Genomic DNA, 19,136 nt, shown 5'->3' with positions numbered 1-19,136 from the left:
CTCTATTCCTATTTTGTCGAGGGTTTTATTCAGAAAGTGGTATTTGATCTTTCAAAAGTCTTTTCTGCATCAGCGCTAGGATGATTCTTATTCTTTGCTTTGTTAATGTAATGCATTACTTTAATTCTTCCCTTTAAATTACTTTAATTCATCTCTGGAGAGGTGAGTGCTGTAATAGAGAAGGGAGGGCAACTCACCCTTCCTAAAGTCCTCAAATCTTGGATAGTTCCCATGACTGAACACTCACCTTCTCAAGGACAGCGACTCACCATCCCCTAAGTTCTTTAATGGTCCTGCTCAGGTGGTAGGAAAGTGATTTCTTATTTTGGATAGCATCACTCCTAAATAGATTTTTAAATATCTTTTCATTTATAAAGCTCTTGTGGCCTAGTGATAGGAAGCTGTGCTACAATCCCCAAGATCTGCGAATGGCTCCACTGGAGAAGGATTGGCAGTCTCCTCCGGTGTGGTTTACTGCTGCTGAAAACCCACTGGAGGGTCAAGTATGAGGTGGTTCTGACTCAGAGACACACTCTTCATCTACATGGTGTAACTGTCATATTCTTGTAACTATGTGAGGATTTTTGTGGACTAAAGTGTTTAGAAAAGAGTAATTTTTGTAAAATTTTATACTGATCTATTTACAAAGTTTGAGTACATTATTTTTCACAAAAGATCTTTCCCATTGCCTTCACCCCCACCCATCAAATAGTACAACCCTATGGTTAACAACCCCCTTGCCCATCCTACCACTCTGCTTCTACTCTCCCCCCACCTTGATCCTCATACTCATCCTACAATAATGATTTTTATACAGTATTTGTCCTTATGGGACTGAGTTAGATCACTCAGTATAATGCAGAAGAGAGTAATTTTTAATTCAAGTTGTTAATCTCAAATATCTTCTACACCATGATGTTGTTGTTGTCAGGTGCCATCTTGTTGCCTATGATTCATATTGGCCCTTTTGATAAGTAAAACCCTTGCACTAACATGCTCCAGTCCGTTGATACAGTCTCCGTGTGAATCCATCTTATTGAGGATCTTATCCTTCTCTCTTTCTTTGACCCGCCCCCTTGCCTATAATTCTGTTTTTAATGAAGGAGTACCCTAGAGGCAGTAGTAAAAACAAGGCAGGTATACACTCACTGCATAGTTCGGAATCAGGAAAGGTATGCATCAGGGATACAGCCTATCTCCATACTTTTGCAATCTATATGCATAACACATCATTGGGAAAGCTGGACTTTATGAGGAGGAACATGTCATCAGAATTGAAGGAAGATTCATTAACAACCTGTGTTATGCAGATGATACAACATTTGCGGAAACATTGGAGGGCCTGAAGCGCTTGCTGCAGAAGATCAAGGACTGTAGTCTTCAATTGGATTGAAGTCCAACATCAAGAAAACAAAGATTCTCACAACTGAGCCAGTTGACAGCTTCAGGACACACGGAGAAGAGATTAATAATTTCAGCTTACTTGGTTCCACAATCAACACTCTTGGATACAGCAGTCAGGAAAGTCTGCTGTCAGGGACCATTCTAGAGTACTGAAGAGCAATGATCTCAGTCTGGAGACTAAGTTGTGCCTGATCTAGGCCATTGTCTTTGTAATTACTTGTTCTGTATAAGAGAGCTGGTCAGTGACTCAAGATGACCGAAAAAGATTCAGTGTCTTTGAGTTGTGGTGCTGGAGAAGAGTGTTGAACACACTGTGGACTGCCAGGAGAACAAACAGGTCAGTCCTGGACAGGGTGAAAACAAGCTGCTCCATGAAGGTAAGGATTTTGGAGCACTGTCTGTTGTACTTTGAGTATGTGGTCAAAAGGGATCAATCCCTGGAGAAGAACATCCTGCTTGGAAGAGTGGAGGGACAGCACAGGAAAGGAAGACCCAGCATGAGATGAGTTGACTCAGTGGGTGGAGAAAGGGGATTAAGTCTGTCAAACAGTGTGATTGGCTCAAGATAGGGCAGTGTTCAGAACTTTTATACATAGGGTCACTGTGAGTCGCAGGTGACTTGACAGTAACAGTAACCCTAGTTGCATTTCCTCCAACGCAGACTTATTTGGGATATTCTATACTTTTCACTAACACCAGAGTTCAAAGACATTCATTCTTTTTTGATCTTATTTATACATTATCTAGCTGGCAGATGCATATGAAGCAACTTAAAATACTTTAGATATCTGCATACACAAGCAAAGTCCAGTCTAGAGCATGCCATCAGTTTACACTCTACCCTACCTCATAGCATGATTCGTCTTTTCTTTGTCTGGTTGGGTTCTGGCCAACTCATCCCCAGACATCTGTGGCTAGATTTAAATGAGCATCAGCTGCAGGTCAGGAGCCCATACTTCTGCTTATATTTCAGACCTGTGGGTTTCTTCACTGAGCCCTAGCTTCACTTGGGTCCAAATAAAATCAATAAGCCAAGCTTCCTCGCTACTTCCTGCTCTTCAAGCCAGCGACCCTTTCCTGCTCACCCACACATCTGGGCATGCTAGGTGGGCAGTGCTGAAGAAACATGTCTGAGCTCAGCTTGTTTCTCCATTGCCCTATTTTTCCCACTCCTATCTCCTGTAGATCCAGGTGATGGCTATGAGTGAGCATACCCCAACCTTAAGTCTTGGAAGTAGGCTCTGGTGGGCACCAACTTCACCCTGCCTGAGAAGGCAAACATCATGTTTCAGTATTAAAAAGAACAGAGGATCCTTCAGCAAGAGAGTTATGCATGTTTCCTCAGAGGACTGATATGATAGAGATACACAGATCAGAAATTTACTTTTTGGAAGGCGGATATTATGGTTTGAGGCTTAAAGTTAACTGGTTTACATGCTTTAATGAAGAACGTCATTAGTAAGATGAATGTGAGGGGAGGGGAAAGCCCACAATGTAAATGAATGAAATGTAATATAAATGAAGGACTGTATAGCACACAGTGCACACACATGAAACACAATGTATATGAATGATAAAAATATTAATTACAAAAAAAGGGGGAAAATACTTGGACTTGTATCAAGCACCCCTTAGTCTTTAAACTGATGTCTTTGCCCTTTAGTTCTTTGGAGAAGTCCTTGACTAATTTTCCTAATGCCACTTGTATTTTTATTTCTTGATTGCTTCTACCATGACTGATGTTTGTGGATTCACGTAAAATGAAGTCATTGGCAACTTCTATCTTCTTGAGAGTCTTCCTCTCTTTCACAAACCTTCCACCATTCCAAGCATGATGTCACCTTCCAAGAAATAGGTCCTCCTGACAATAGTTTAAGTATGTGAAATGAAGCTTCACCAGCTTTGACTCCAAGGAGCACTCTGGCTGCACTTTCTCCAAGATACATCTGTTTGTTCTTTTGGTAGTCCATAGAATATTCAGAACTCCTTTCAAACACCATTACTTAAGATGTAGCTTCTTCTTGTGTTATCCTTATTCATTATCCATCTCTCAGATGCATAACAAGTGATTGCAAAACCATGGCTTGAATCAGAGACACCTTAGTCTTTAAACTAGCATCTTTCCTCAGCACTTTCAAGTAGAACCTGACTGCAGACTCTCCCATGCTGTAAGTCTCCTGATCTCCTGACTTTATTATAAAACAAATACACAACCTTTTCTGTTTATTTCCCTTGTTCTTTAATATGAAACAAGTTTCATATGAAAACTCTATGAGGATGTCTCTTTGTTATGTTATTAGGTGCCATTGAGTTGACTGTGACTCAAAGCAACCCTAGAAACTTGCCTTATCTTGAGCCAATCTCACCATCTTTGACCCCTTCACCCCACTGATGCACTCAATGTGTCAGTTCATCTCATTGAGTCTTCCTCTCTAACCCTGACCCTCACATTTGTAAGCATGATGTCCTTCTCCTTTAACTAACTCCTACTAACATCAGGCTCAGAGTATGTCAGATGGAATTTCATCATTCTTGCCTCTAAGGAGTACCTGAGTTTCGTTTCCTCCAAGACAGATCTGTGTGTTCTCTTGGCGGTCCGTGGAATATTCAGTAATCCTCTTCAGCACCACAGCTCAAAACCATCAGTTATAAGGATGAAAGAAAAGCTTGTGAAAGCTTAGTCATTGTCCAGCTTTCAGATACTTAGCAAGCAGCTGAAAAGACCATGATTTGGATCAGGTTGACATTGTTATCCTTTAGCCCTTTGTAGCAGTCTGTGATAGATTTCTCCATACAGCTCATCTTTTGATTTCCTGACTGCTGGTGGCAGGGTGTTGATTATGGATTCAAGTAAGATGAGATTGTTAACAACTTCATTCTTTTCTCCATTTATCATGGTGCTGACTATTTTCTGGTAGTGACGATTTTTGTTTTCTTGATGTTGGGATGCAACCCATATTGAAGACTATAGTCCTTGAACTTCTGCAGCAAGAATTTATGTCCTCCTTACTTTTGGTGAGCAAGGTTATGTCATTTGTATAATCAGGTTGTTGCCTGATGCCACATTCTTCTTTGTAAAGCCCAGTTTCTCAAATTATCTATGTGTTCAGGATATAGATTGAAAAAGGTATGGAAAAAGGATACATCCTTCACACACTCTTTCTTGATTTTGAATCTTTCTTGATTTTGAATCACTCATTGTTCTTTTGCTTTGTTCCAACAACAGCTTCTCTTGGTCTAGGTTTCTCAAGAGTTCAATCACATGTTCTGGGATTCTCATTCTTCTCAATGTTAACCATAGTTTGTTATGATCCATGTAGCTTTTCAGTCATCAAGAAAACACAGATATCATCCTTCTAGTATTCTCTGCTTTCAGCCAAGATCCATCTGACATCAGCAGTACTATCCCTAGTACTATGGCTTCTTCTGAATTTGGCCTGTATATCTAGCAGTTCTTTGTCAACTTACTCATCTAGTCAATTTTAAACAATCTTTAGCAATATTTTGCTTATATGGAATATTGTCTTTTCTAGTTGTACCTTGAAGTCTTCTGTTCAACTCTTTTACTTTATCATATCTTCTCTTTGCTTTGGCTTCTCAGTTTCCAGGTGTAATTTTCAGAATTTATTCTCCCTTGAGTATACAAGAAAGGTCAGGTTTAGGTATTCAAACGTGAATGTGATTGCCAAAGACATTGTACCAAACCTATGAGAATAAATGAAATTACTTGTAAAAATATGTAAAGATGGAGACAAAGAAGACTTCTATCTGAGCTTCAAATATTTCATAATTTAGTCACTGGGTAGCGAAAGAGGAGCCAGCAAGTACTCTGATAAGTTATTAGCTGTGGAGTACAGTAAATAGGGAAGAATGGTATGTAAAAATAAATATATCAAAATGAATTTTTAAAATAATGAATGGAGTAAGTTTCTTATGTTATTAAATGTTTTTAATTAATGATTTTTTTAATGTGACATTTTTTAGTCCGTTTTTTAAAAAATCTAATTTAATTTTATTATTTTGTGTGTATGTACTGTCAAATTGGATCTGACTTTTACAGGAGGAGATTGCCCCTCCTTCTCCAGCAGAGCATCTGGTGGCTTTGAACTGCATACCTCTGGGATTACAGTGCAGCTTCTTGCCCGTAGGCCTCCAGAGCTCCCTGCAACATATTTTTTTACAGCATATTCTTCCCACTTAATTTTTTTCCTTATTCATTCATTGTTGCATATTTCCCTCCCTATCCACCCCTTCCCCAGTTGGTTTTTCTCTTTGAAGGAAAAAAATTCATTGTTATACAATTCCCCACTAGTCCACAGTCCACTTTAATATGCATTTCTTTTTCTGTAATCTTGTCATGAAAATAATACCTAATCCTATATTCCTTTTTAAAAGTTCTCTCCCTCATCTGTTGCAATACAGTACACATTATTTATCCCCTCTTTTCTTAGGTTCCCCCTAACCCCATAGTCAGTCCTGTTTTACAACAGTGGCACTATGCAATATTTGTCCTTTTATGACTGAGATATTTCACTCAGCATAATGTCCTCCAGGATCACCCATTTTGTATAATATTTGATGATTTCCTTGTTTTTTATACAGCATAGTATTCCCTTGTGTGAATATACCAGAGCTTCTCTATCCATTCATTTGTTAATAGGCACTTGAGTTGTTTCCAACTCTTTGCTATTGTGAACAAAGCTGTAATAAACATGGGTCTGCATATATCTACTTGGCTGGCAGTTCTGGTTTCTTTAGTGTATATTCCCCAGTAGTGGAATTACTGGGTCAAATAATATTTCTTTTTCCAACATTTTGAGGAAGATCCATACAGCCTTCCATAGTGGTTGCACCATTTTATACTCCCACCAACCAGTTGCTCCACAACCTCACTAGCATTTGAGGTTTGCTGCTCTGTCAAAATTTGCTATTCCTACTGGGGTAAGATGATATCTCATAGTTGTTTTGAATAAGTTTCTTTTAAAATCATGATAATACGTGTTCCACTAAAATTCACTATTTGTCTCTGTTGCTGAATCAGATGCTTTCCTGTGTTATTTGGAAATATGTCTACATAATAGTATGTTTCTGGACAAATTGAGTTGTAGGTAAGGTGCTAAATAGAACTGAAGGCTGAAATAATACTGTACTTTAACCATACATAGGTAGTAATCTTACATAGATAGTAATAATAAGAAAACATCCATTGGAGTCCAGGGACATGTATTCTACCTCTGAATGCAGGTCATTGGTACAATCATTTTACCATTGTCAGTTGTATTTTTTGTTACTGGTGTAGTAGTAGTGGTGGTAGTAGTAGTAGTAGTTAACAGAAACAAAGTCAGACTGACCTTTCTGTGTAATGTACTTTAAATCTTTCTCATTTCTGTGGTGTTGGAATCAATTTCTTCTCTGACCATCCATTGGGTTTCCAAGTTTGTAAATCACACTGGAGGAGACTGCCTTGTCCCTCTGATCCACTTGTATTTTTTAACTCCCAGAAAAATCTCAGCCTTTGAGTGTGCAGCATAACTCCAAGAGGAATATGCTCCTAGATTCCCTGTTGTTAAGTGTAGTCATAATATGTCTTTGAGTCAGAAATAATTCATAGCTGGCCCCACAGTGAGTTTTCAGAGGCAGTAAGATCCCAAAAGAGGAGATTGCCCATCTTTGTCCAGCAGAGCATCCCGTGGGTTAGAACCATCTGGCTTTGGATTGGCAGCACAGCTCCTTAACCACTAGGCCACCAAAGGTCCCTTTTTAAATCGTAGTTCATAAAGGGAGGATTTTGCAGGAAATTAACAAAGGAGAGAGAAAGAGGGGAGAAAGGGCTGTGCCTTTATTTTATAATGCACAACCTTTTATTTTCTAGCAAATCACAAAAAAAAGAATTGGAAATCGTTCTGGTAGTATAGTGCGTAGTATATCATGCTGTTAAACAAAGGGTCAGGAATTTGAATGTACCAACCTGTTGAGTGAGAAACATGTGTGATGTCCTCCTTTAAAGATATGCAGCCTCAAAAACTCAACAGTGAGTCTCAATAGTCAGAATTGACGTGGTAGCAGTGGGTATTATGATTAACAGTTTAGTGATCATTGATTTTATTTGATAAAATCTATAAAAATGTTAATTTTTTTTCTTCTGGAAATATAATTGAACTATCATGGTTGTTAGATGGTTGCACTTGAAGTATAATTTCAAATGGAATTTTAAAATATATCAGTTTCATGTGTAAAAATCTGGTTTCTTTGTGCTTATAAAATTTATTTCTTTAAATTTTTTATGACAGAATACTTATGAATAAGATTGTATAAAAGATGCCTCTTATAAGACAGAAATTTAAACTATAGGTAAGCATTTAAAAAGCCTTTGCAAATTTGATAGCATTTTGGTAAAGCTTATACGTTGCTGAATACTGCATAATATGCATACTATAGTAGATATTTTACCTCTCATTCCATGATGCCAACAATTAAATTAATAAAAATTTAACTTACTAATAAATAAAAGAATACCTAACATGAGGCACTTAAGACAACCTTATTTGTTATTAAAAATGCCTACTGAGCAGACTTGATTTCTTTTTCTAGCTTACCGTTGATTCCTTTAAGTTTTAACTAGATTATTTCATGAATGAAACTTTTAGTCTTGCTTATAGATCTTTATGGATTTAAGAAGTAGAAGTTGATACTGGCCTATAATTAGATTCAATTTCCTATTAAAAAGAAAATTCTACATTGGTTTCAACTATTTAAAATTGCTACGAGTTATAAGGAAGAAAGATAATAATATAAGGTAAAGTTATTTGTGTATTAGATTATGTAGTATTTTCAATTGAATGCAAAAAAGATTTCTTCTGATCATATTTCAACAGATATTAATTTATCCTTTTAGACTTGTTTAGTTATCATTGTAAAAGTTGTGTTGGTTTTTTAAAAATTATAATCTTGTGTGTGTGTGTGTGTGTGTGTGTGTGTGTGCGAGCACGTGCGTGTGTATGGCATAATATATGTAATTTGACCTGGATAAACTATTTTAGATAGGGTTATTTTCTGTCTAGTACAAATAGCTTTTCAACAAAGATGACTAATATTACACAGTTTTTAGCTTTATTTGCTGTACATTATCAGCTTGAGTGCTTATACTGACAGCTTTGCTTCTTACTGTTCAATAGGACCCCACAAGTTTTATATCCAGTGTTTGAGTACTTTTGTGTTCTACGGGAAAAAAGAAATAAATCAGTATTAGGCACTACTGGTTACCACCAGCTGAAGCCTCACTCTCAAGTCCCAGCTGTGTATTTAGCATTTAATCATGCTAAGAATCGTTAATTAGAAAATCACATTGGACAAAGAACACCCAGTAGTGTTGATACAATACCAGTTTTGTTTGAGAAACATAAATAAATAATCTTTACATATTAGTGGTTTCATTAAAACCATTTGTTCTGAGACTGTAAAAACAGGCAGGTTTTTTTGTAAAAAATTTTTTTAGACTACTAAGAATAATTTACTAATAGGATTTTTGACAGAAATTGATAACTTTTGTTTTTCAATTTGTAGGTTTATTGCAAAAGAGGCAATTTTTGTTGGGTAAGCGTACTCAGAATATGCCTATGAGGTCCCATTGACTGAATGCATAGCTTAGTTCTTCTGCATCTTTAAGTGAGTTTCTTTTTAGGTGATCTTTCAGTGACAGTGGTATCTTGAAGTCTTCTACCACTATTATGATGTTGTCTATTTCTTTCTTCCATTCTGTTAACCTTTGTTTTATATATTTTGCAGGTCTATCATTTGGAGTCTAGATTTAACTAAGGTTATATCCTCTTGTTTTATTGTGACTTTAATCATTGTGTAATATTCTTATCTTTTATGCTGGCTTTCATCCTGAAGCCTATTTTATCAGAGATTAGTATTGACACTCCTGCTTTCTTATCAACGTCATTTGCTTAGTATTTTTCATAAACTTTTAAAAAGAAACCCTGACAAATCTCAATACTGTTAGATTTATATTTGACTTCTGACTTCACCTTTATTCTTCACTTTCTCCCATTCTATTCCCTTTCAATGTCCTCTACACTCCTTCATCCCTCATGAAATTTCTTCTGCTCTCCGTGCCTTTGCCTCATTTTACCACTAATTTGAACCTTGCACCCAGGAACCTTTTGTTCAGTTATACGCTAGCAAGGATGACAGAAGAAATGATGCCTTGGAGTTGTGGTGCTGGAGAAAAGTGCTAAATATCCTATGGAGTGCCAAAAGAACTTGGGAACAGCCAGAGTGTTCTTTTGGAGGCAAAGATGGCAGATTCATGTTTCATGCTTTGAACATGTGGCTTGGTAAGGTTATTCCTTGGAAAAGAACTTTATACTTGGAAAGATGGTGGGTCAGTGAAAGACAGGAAGACCCTCAAGGTGAAGACCCCCAAAGTGATAGATTGACAGAATGACCTCAGCAATGGTCTCTAGTGTATCAGGGATGATGAGGATGGCACAGGATAGGGCAGGGTTCAGGCTGGCTATTCATAGGGTCACTATGAGTCTTATTCAGCTCAATAGTACCTAACAACAGCAAATGCGCTCAAATCCCTTTTCCTTTCATTTTGTTAACACAACTTAGACCCTAAATCTCAAATGCAGTCAATTGTAGCAGGGAATGAGGACTGAGAAATTATTTAGCGCTATGGCTTAATGATTGGTGGCTAAATTCAAAGAAGCTGTGATGCAACCCCAAAGGCACATGGTTCAAGGCCACTAGCCACTAGCTTCTCAGTTGGAGAAGGATTGTGTGATTAATTGCCTCTGAAAACCGTCCAGAGAGTCAGCTATGGATTGGTTCCTACTTAAAGGTACACAGCAACAACATTGCCTTTCTATAGTTAGCGAGTATTTTATGTTGAAATGTAAAGTCTAGAGACAGTAAGGCATAACTTAACAAATCAATACTAGCAACATAATTAGTTTGCTTAGTAAATGACACCTATATGATAATGCAAGGGAGAGAACAAATGTTGAGTGACCCTGATAGCAGTTTTATGGGCCACTCACTCTCTCACTGTGCTAATACTCTTAAAGGAGATGCTGCATCATTTTCAGTTTTTACAGCATGAGTTTTCACTGCAATTGTGTATTCCTAGGTAAGACAGAATTTTACAACGCTTACTGATGGGTACTTAACGTTATCTAATAGATTCAACTTTCCTTTTTCTGGTATAAGAATAAAATTGATCTAGATATACTATGATGAGAAGCTGAGATGTAAAGAAAACATTAATGTTAAGATATACAGATCTTATTTAAAACATTCCCTCATTTAGAAATGTGAATTTGAGGAAGTAATGAAGTTGGATATTTGTCTGAATGTCAACAAGTGCACACTTCTAGTTTGTTTAGCTTTTGTAGATTAGCTTGACTCTAGCTATTCATATGATCAAGACTGAGTCCCTACATTTCTTAGAGTTCCCTAGAAGAAGAGAGTCAGTGATTGCACACAGTCACATATGCATACATATTTTAAAGGATTAGTTCAATATGTTATTGAAAGCTGTTGCTGATAAATCTGTAGTTCAGGCTGGAAATTGCGGACTTGTATCTGTCAAGGAAGGCATGAAAAGTGAAATATGAGGAAGTATTGACAAGAAACAGTAGGCAGGATCTATCTTAAGGGTGAATTTTGTTTTGTTATTAAGAACTTCAACTGATTGGACAAGGCCAACTCATATTAATACATTATACTGTGTACTAAGTATATATATGTCTCATAGCACTGTCTGGACTAGTACGTGCCACACAGCAGCAACAACAGCATCAGAGATCTTGACAGTGACTGGGTATGTTAGAAAGATAATTGATGCCTTTGAGCCGTGGTGCTGGAGAAGAGTGTTGAATATACCATGGACTACTAGAAGAACAAACAAGTTTGTCCTAGAGAAGGTGAAATCTTGCTGCTCCTTCGAGGCAAGGATTCTGCAGCTTTGTCTGAAATACTTTGAGAATGTTAAAAGGAAGGAACAGACCTTGGAGAGGGACATCATTTTTTGGGAGGGTGGAGGAACAGTGCAAGAGAGAAAGACCCTCGATAGGATGAATCAAGTCATTGATTGGGGTATTAGGAGTAGGTGTGTCAGATACACAGTGAGATCAGCACAGGATAGAGTAGGGTTGGGGCTCTTGTACATAGAGTGGCTATGAGTCTCAAGCGACTCGACGGCACATAACAACAATTACAACATATTAATTTATTTAATGAATAGATAATAGTACTTTCCTAATTTTAGATGTGTTGTTTCCGGCTAGAAAAGAGCTTCAGTCTAGTGGAAGGTACAGAAAAATTATTGATTACATCATTTGGAATTTAGAAGGTCTGTAAAGGAAAGCACAGGGAGATGAAGAGTATAACATCTGACCTGAGAATACTGTCAGTGCCAATATAGTAATAGCCTTTTGTAATGATGGTCTTGAAACTTGTTTGAGTGTAGAAAGTTGTATTGTTCTTTCTGAGTCTGTGCTATGAAAATGCTTGCTGGGTAAGACCATCTTATAACAAAACTCTTTGGGCAAGTCAGTAACTAAAACTTTTTGAGAGGAATAGTTAGGAATATTTTCTCAGAAGAGGTAGATTTAAGGAATAGTAATGTTTCCTGAAGTATGAATTAATTCACAACATCAAGAACACAAAGACCCTCACCACAGGACTAAGAGTCAACAGTATAATAGACGGAGAAAAGATTGAAGCTGTTAATTATTTCATCTTGCTTGAATCAACCCCTGTGCTACTTTGTTGTTAGCTGCAGTCAAGTGGAGTAAGAGCTCTAGCATTCATATGAAAACCAGATCTGAACCCTGTTCTATCCTGTGCCATCCCTACATCTCCTGACACACTAGACACCTGACTAGACTCTTAACACCATTGCAGTAGTCACTGTTTCAGTCCACCTGGTCAAGTATCTTCCTCACCTTTGCCAACCTTCCACCTTTCTGAACATATTTCCCTCTCCAGAGAATAGCCCTTCCTAGCAACATTGCCCAAAGTATGTGAGGGGAAACCTCATAATCTTTGCCTCCAAAGAGCACTCTGGCTGCACCTTTCCAAGATATATTTGCTCGTTCTTTTGGCTGTCCATGGGATTCTCTTCTCCAACACCAAAGCTTAAAGGTGTCCCTTATTCTCCTGTAATCTTTATTCATTGTCCATTTCTCAGATGCATAGCAAATGCTTAGAAAGACCTTGCTAAAAAAATAAAAAATAAAGGAAAGACCACGACCTGAATCAGACACATCTTAGTCCTCAAATTAACATGATTGCTGCTCAATGATTTGAAGAGATCCTTAACTGCAGGCTTTCCCAGTGCAATTATGTTTCCAGATTTTCTGACTGCTGGTACCAAGGGTGTTAATTTTAGATCCTAGTAAGTGAAGTTGTTGTCATGATGTTGCCTGTCAGTCCAGTGGTGAGAATCTTTGTCTTCCTGATATTAATACACAATCTATAGTGAATGCTATATTCTTTGATTCTCTGCAACAAGTGCTACAAATCCTCTTCACTTTTAGCAAATAAGGTTGTATCATCTGCATGACACAGGTTATTGATGACTCTCCCTACACTCTTCATGCCACATTCCTCTTCTTAGAGTCTAGCTTTTGAAATAATTTGCTTAATATACAGGTTGAATAAAGATGGAGAGGGAATATTCCTTTCTTAATTTTTCTGTCAGTCAGAACATCAGTTACACAAGTGCATGTTCAAATGGAACCCAATGAAAATGAAAATAAGTCCACCAGAAGCAAGATATGATCTTGAATCTATCCTATCTGAATATCAAAATCATCTTAAGAATAGTTTTCGAACGTTTGACACCAGTAATCAAAGACCAAATGAAATATGGGATGATATCAGAGATTTCATCCATGAAGAAAGCAAACGTCATTACAAAGAAAGTGGAGAATGGAAAAAAAAATAAGTCAGAAGAGATTCTAAATATTGCAATAGAGCCTTGAGAAGTCAAACAACAATAACAACAACAACAACAACCAAACCCCCCCAAACATGTCGAAAATGAGATGAAGAGAAGATTTTAAAGGGAAGCTTGAGAAGATAAAATAATTATAAAGGGATATGCAGAGAGCTGGAATTGGAGAATTTAAAAGGGAAGAACTCATTTGGCATTTCTCCAGCTGAGAGAACCAAAAATCAAATTAAAGTCTCAAGTCACAGTATTGAAAAAATTATGGCAAAGACTCTGAATGACCCAGAAAGTATCAAAAAAAAGATAGAAGGAATACACAGAATCACTGTTCAATAAGACCTGACTTACATGGAAAAATTCAAGGAAGTACCATTGAGCAGAAGCCAATGGTAAAGAAGGAGGAAGTGGAAGCTACATTGAAGGCATTGGCAACAAATAAGACCCTATGAATCAATTACAAACCAATTGGCTTGTTTAAATTAACAGTTGCAGCCCTGGATGCACTCACTAGTCTATGCCAGGAGATTTAAAGGACATCTCTCCAGGGAACAGAATGGAAGAGCTCCATATTTGTTCCCATTTTTAAGAAAGGTGATGAATAGAATATGGAAATTATCATCGAACAGTATCACTACTATCACATCCAAGAAAAATACTGAATATTATTAAAAAACAGCTAAGCAGTACATAGATATCTGCCAGAAGTACAAGCACTATTTGGAAGAGACTGTGGCACCAAGAATATCATTGCTGATATCAGATGTGTCCTCTCTGAAAGTAAAAATTACCAGAGTAATGTCTATTTGTGCTTTATTGGCTATGCAAAGACATAGTTAACTGTGAATCAAAACAAGTTATGACTAACACTGAGAAGAATGGGAATCCCAGAGCACTTCATTGTGTCCATGTCAAACCTATACTTAGATCAGGAGATTGTTGTACAGACAAAACAAAGGAATGATATATGGTTCAAAATTAGGAAGGAGTGTGTCGAGGTTGTATTCTTTTCTCCATACCCACGGTACTTGAAGTCAGGAAATCAGGAGACAGACTGCATAGAGCAAGTCTGCTCTCAGGGACCTCTCCATTATACTAATTAGCAATGATATAATTTTAAGGACTAAGATGCACTTGATTCAGACCATGGTCTTCTTAATCACCTGCTTCATATGGAAAATGAACAATAATGACAGAAGAATTGACGTCTTTGAGTTGTGGTGCTGGGGTGGTGAAGAGTACTGAATACCCCACATACTGCCAAAAGAACAAACAGATATGATCTGGAAGGGTGCAGCCAGAGTGCTTTTTGGAGGCAAGGATGAGGAAGCTTTGTTTTTCCTATTTTGGACACGTAGCTAGGTGAGGCTGTTCCTTGGATAGGGGCATTGTGCTTGGAAATATGGAGGATCATTGAAGGAGAGAAAAACTCCCAATTAGATGGATCGACACTGTGACTTCAGCAATGAGTTCTTGAGTCTCAGAGATTGAGAAGATGCTACAAGACAGAGCATGTTTCAGCTTGGCTGCTCATAGGATCACTATGCGTTATACTCAACTCAGGGGCACCTGACAACAACAATGTTTAAACCAGCCCTTTATATTTTACGAATTTTTTCATTTGTTTGTTTTTGTCCATACTTCCTGTCTTAATTTGAAGGAGCTCAGGTGGCAGAGTCCACATGGAGTTGCACTGCAAACTCAGAGGCAGCATATGTCTGGCAGTTAAATTCAGCGATGCAGGAGAAAAATGGGCAAGCTTCTTCCAATACAATTTATATTATAGCCTAAGAAAACCCTTGGAGGGTCTGCTAGGAGTTGATTCTGACTCAACAGCAATATGTATCTTTACTATATATGTGTCCCGTAATAATGTATTCTCTGTGTGTGAAGCAGTATGCCTTATCCCATTTTTAACTTCGTCTTCTTTAACTGAGAGTACAGATCTCTTCCTGGTGTCTTTATGGCTGATGTTTAAATTTTTTTTTTTTTGCAAGTGAAAGAAACTGAGGTTTGTTAGATGTTCATAACAGACTATGAAAAGGTCATCAAAGACTGACTCCCATCTCTATCCTACACAAGGGTTTATATATTCTCTACAACAGGAAGTTGGCTTTTGTTCAGCTTATGGTGGTGCCTAGCTTCTGACTAATTTGTGGTAGTTCTTGAGTGGTCTATTCTTCAGCGACTCTTTTTATAGATGAGTCAGACTTTCTTGTATTTTATTGCCACTGTCACATCATTGTCCAGAACAGTTTCTGGTTGTGTTACTTTGTCAGCCTCCCCACCCCTTAAAAAAAACCAAAGAAATGACAAAAAAAAAAAAAACAAAACAGCTGACGACTTTTGTGTTCATGCCAGATGCTTGCTGCTTTTGTAGTAAGGAAAAATAGTGCATCCCTCTAGCTGCTTGTTTGTATGGTACATTCTCTTTGTCATCTTTTTATTCCACTAGTCTTTACAGATTTGCTGTGACTGGTGTGCTCCCTTACTCATGTCCAATTATCAGCTTCTTGCTACAGAAGACATTATAGCTTTTGTCTCAAGTTTGCTGAGAGTTCCCAGTCTCATAGATCTCATAGACTTTTCTAATCTTTTAAGACTCTTCCCTCATTCTTAATATGGGGGGGGGAAACCCCTCCATCCTTGTTTTATTCCTTCATTAATTTTAATTTCTTGAGTGTCAACTCTACTGAAGGTAACTTGTTAGATCTTGAAGTTATGGTTAGATGGCATTCACTCAGCTATGACTTATCGTGATTTTATGAACAACAGGTTGGAACCTAGCCCTAACCTGCACCATCATTACCATGCCCAAACCCATTTTTGTAATCCTTGTGTCAACCCAGCTCACGTTTCCCAGCATATTTCTTGTCCAAAGACTGGTCACTCTGCCAAGATGCCCAAATTATATGAGATGGAATTTCACCAACACATTTCAACAACAAATCTATCTTGAATGAAGTGCAACCTGAGTGCAATCAGATCTTGAGGACAAGGAGTGAAATACTGATGTTTTTAATGCTGTCAGGGATCTTACGTGACATTTATTAGCTTCGTAATCCACTGAGATCCTTTTAATGGTTTACTTGTGAAAGTAAACTCCCAATGGAAATAAAAACATCAGTCTTTCATGTTTAACCTCATTTGACTTTATTCATCAGGTTTTTTTTCAATCGATACTTAATGTTAGATGTTATTCTAGGTACTGTGACCAAGTGGTGAACAAACTGTGCCCTCCATTGAGGGAAGTTGTAAGGCCTGTTGTCCCCGATTCTAATCTTGTGAGTATATGATACACTTGACCCTCTTGTTTAACATAAGGACACTCATTATTGTTATTGCTAGGTGCCATTGTATCAAGTAGGCGCCATAGCAACTCTGTGAGAAACAGGTCTGAACCTTGTACCATCCTCATAATCTGTGACATACTTGAGCCCATTGCTGTAGACACTGTGTCAATCCATTTGGGTGGTAGTCTTCTCTTTTGCCAACCCTGCAACTTTCCAAGTATGGTGTCACTTTCCAATGAATAACACCTCTTAGCGACATGCCCAAAGTATATGTGATGAAACTTTGTCATTTTTGTCCCCAAGAAGCACTCTGGTGACACCTTCTCTGAAACATAATCTGCTTGTTCTTTGGGCAGTCCATGGAATATTCAGTACTTGTCTTCAGCACCACAGTTCAAAGGCGTCAATTTTTCTTTTGTTGTCCTTATTCCTTGTGCAGCTCTCAGATACATAGCAAGTGATTGAAAAGACCATGGCCTCAATCAGCCACACTTTAGTCCTCATACTGACATCATTGCTCCTCAGTAATTTGGAGAGATCTCTGACTGCACACTTTTCCAGTGCCATATGTCTCCTATCTCCTGACTTTTGATACCGGTATGAAAGGTACTGATTGTAGATCCACGTAAGATGATCGCTGACAGTTTCAATCTTTCTTCAGCCCTTATGAAGTCCCCTATTGGCCAGTGGTGAGAATTTTTGTTTTCTTGATGCTGTGATGTAATCCATAGTGAATGCTTTACTGACTACTTCAAGTCCTCTTCACTTTTAGCAAGCAAAGTTTGACATCTATATAACATAGATTATTGATAAGTCTTCCTCCAAACTTGATGTCACAATCTTTTACATAGAGTCCAACTTCTCAAATAATTTGCTCTGCATACACATTGAATACGTATGGAGAAAGGATGCAACCCTGACTTGGACCTTTCTTATTTTTAAACCAAATAGTGTTTCCTTACTGTGTGTACACAGCAACCTCTTAGTCAAGGTGTAAGTTTCACATGAACACAATTAAGTGTTCTGAGATTCCCATTCTTTTCAATGTTAGTCATAATTTCTTATAATCAACATAATCAAATGCCTTTGCACAGTCAATAATGCACAGATAAACATTCTTCTGGTATTTTTTGCTTTCATCCAAGATCCATCTGACTACAACAATGATACATCTGTTTCCAGGACCTATTTGAAGTCCAACCTAAAATTCTGGCTGTTCTCTCTAGGTACTAGTCTAGCCAGTTTTTAATCATCCCTAGCCATATTACCCTTTTGTGTGATATTAGTGATACTTAGAGTTGATAATTTACACATTCTGTTAGATCACCTGTCTTAAAATACAATTTTCTGAAGGTGAACATTTGAGGTTTTATTAAATCTAGATCCCAAAGAGGAAGAGTGCTTTGTGTCCAGAAAGTAGTACCACAGAAAGTAATTTTACTGAGCTTTAGTTTATGTAAAAAGAAAAATCTGTGTTCTGTACCTGTCTTATATTCTGTTGTTCTTGTGTTTTATTTATTTGATGTCTCTTTAATTTTATCAGAATTTAAAAGTATACTCTTTTTTAAAACATTCTTTTGTGTGTGTGTGTACCGTCAAATCAGATCTGACAGGTACAGGAGATTGTCCCTCCTTCTCCAGCAGAGCTTCTGGTGGATTTGAACCATGCACCTCAGGGATTGCAGTTCGGCTTCTTGCCACTAGGCCGCCACAGCTCACCAAAAGTATACTCTCTTTTTGAAAACCATCCTTGTCGTAACTGACCAAAGATGCTGCTTTGTACTAGATTGACCACAGAGTATAGCACAAAGAAAAGCTAATGTGTTCTGTTGTAGGTTTTATTTCTGCTAGTACTACTTGATAAGTTGTTTAATTTCTTTGGCCCTCCAGTTATTCTCTAATACATGAAATGAGAGAAATTAAGTCGGTTACAAAAGCAACAAGATCATTGTGTTAAGAAACGTAGCACTTTTTCCTTCCACATGGCACCTTGGGTAGCATGCATTGTCTTACAGAAATAGAGGTTGTATAGAAAAGGAGCTTTCATGAACACACTGAATTCGAGAGGAGTTGCTGATACCGTTATGGGATGTATAGGTGTCCTGGTGATGCAGAGATCAAAACATTTGGCTGCTAACTAAGTTTGGTTGAGCTTCAAACTTAGCAGCTACTCTGTGAGGGAAATGCTGAGACAGTCTGTTTCCATAAAAATTTATAGTCTTGGAAACCCTGTGGGACATTTCTTTTCTATCCTACGGAGTCACTATGAGTCATAATGAACTCTAGCAGAGGATTGGTTTTGAATTTTATTTGAAGCATGAAGCAATATTTGTTGATGTGAACCTCATATTTAAAAATCCCCTCCCCTGCTGTTAAGACGTCATAAATTGGCAGTTTTCTCATAGAGAACTAATTCTTAGAATGAAAGATTCCTTTCATTGCCACTGTTGTCATAATTTTGGGAAAAATAAGTTTAT

The 19,136-nt window shown here is 37.6% G+C and overlaps 1 protein-coding gene across 1 annotated transcript in view; it reads left to right on the top strand.

Annotated features, from left to right (window-relative positions):
- UGT8 (UDP glycosyltransferase 8) overlaps positions 1 to 19,136 on the top strand; it is a 122,813-nt gene that overhangs the window by 12,093 nt on the left and 91,584 nt on the right. The window lies entirely within an intron of this gene.

This window comes from Elephantulus edwardii, unplaced genomic scaffold (assembly GCF_000299155.1).
Source record: "Elephantulus edwardii isolate Elephantulus edwardi_28Jun2011 unplaced genomic scaffold, EleEdw1.0 scaffold00012, whole genome shotgun sequence".
NCBI lineage: Eukaryota > Metazoa > Chordata > Mammalia > Macroscelidea > Macroscelididae > Elephantulus > Elephantulus edwardii.
This window is presented reverse-complemented; position numbering and strand designations above follow the sequence as displayed.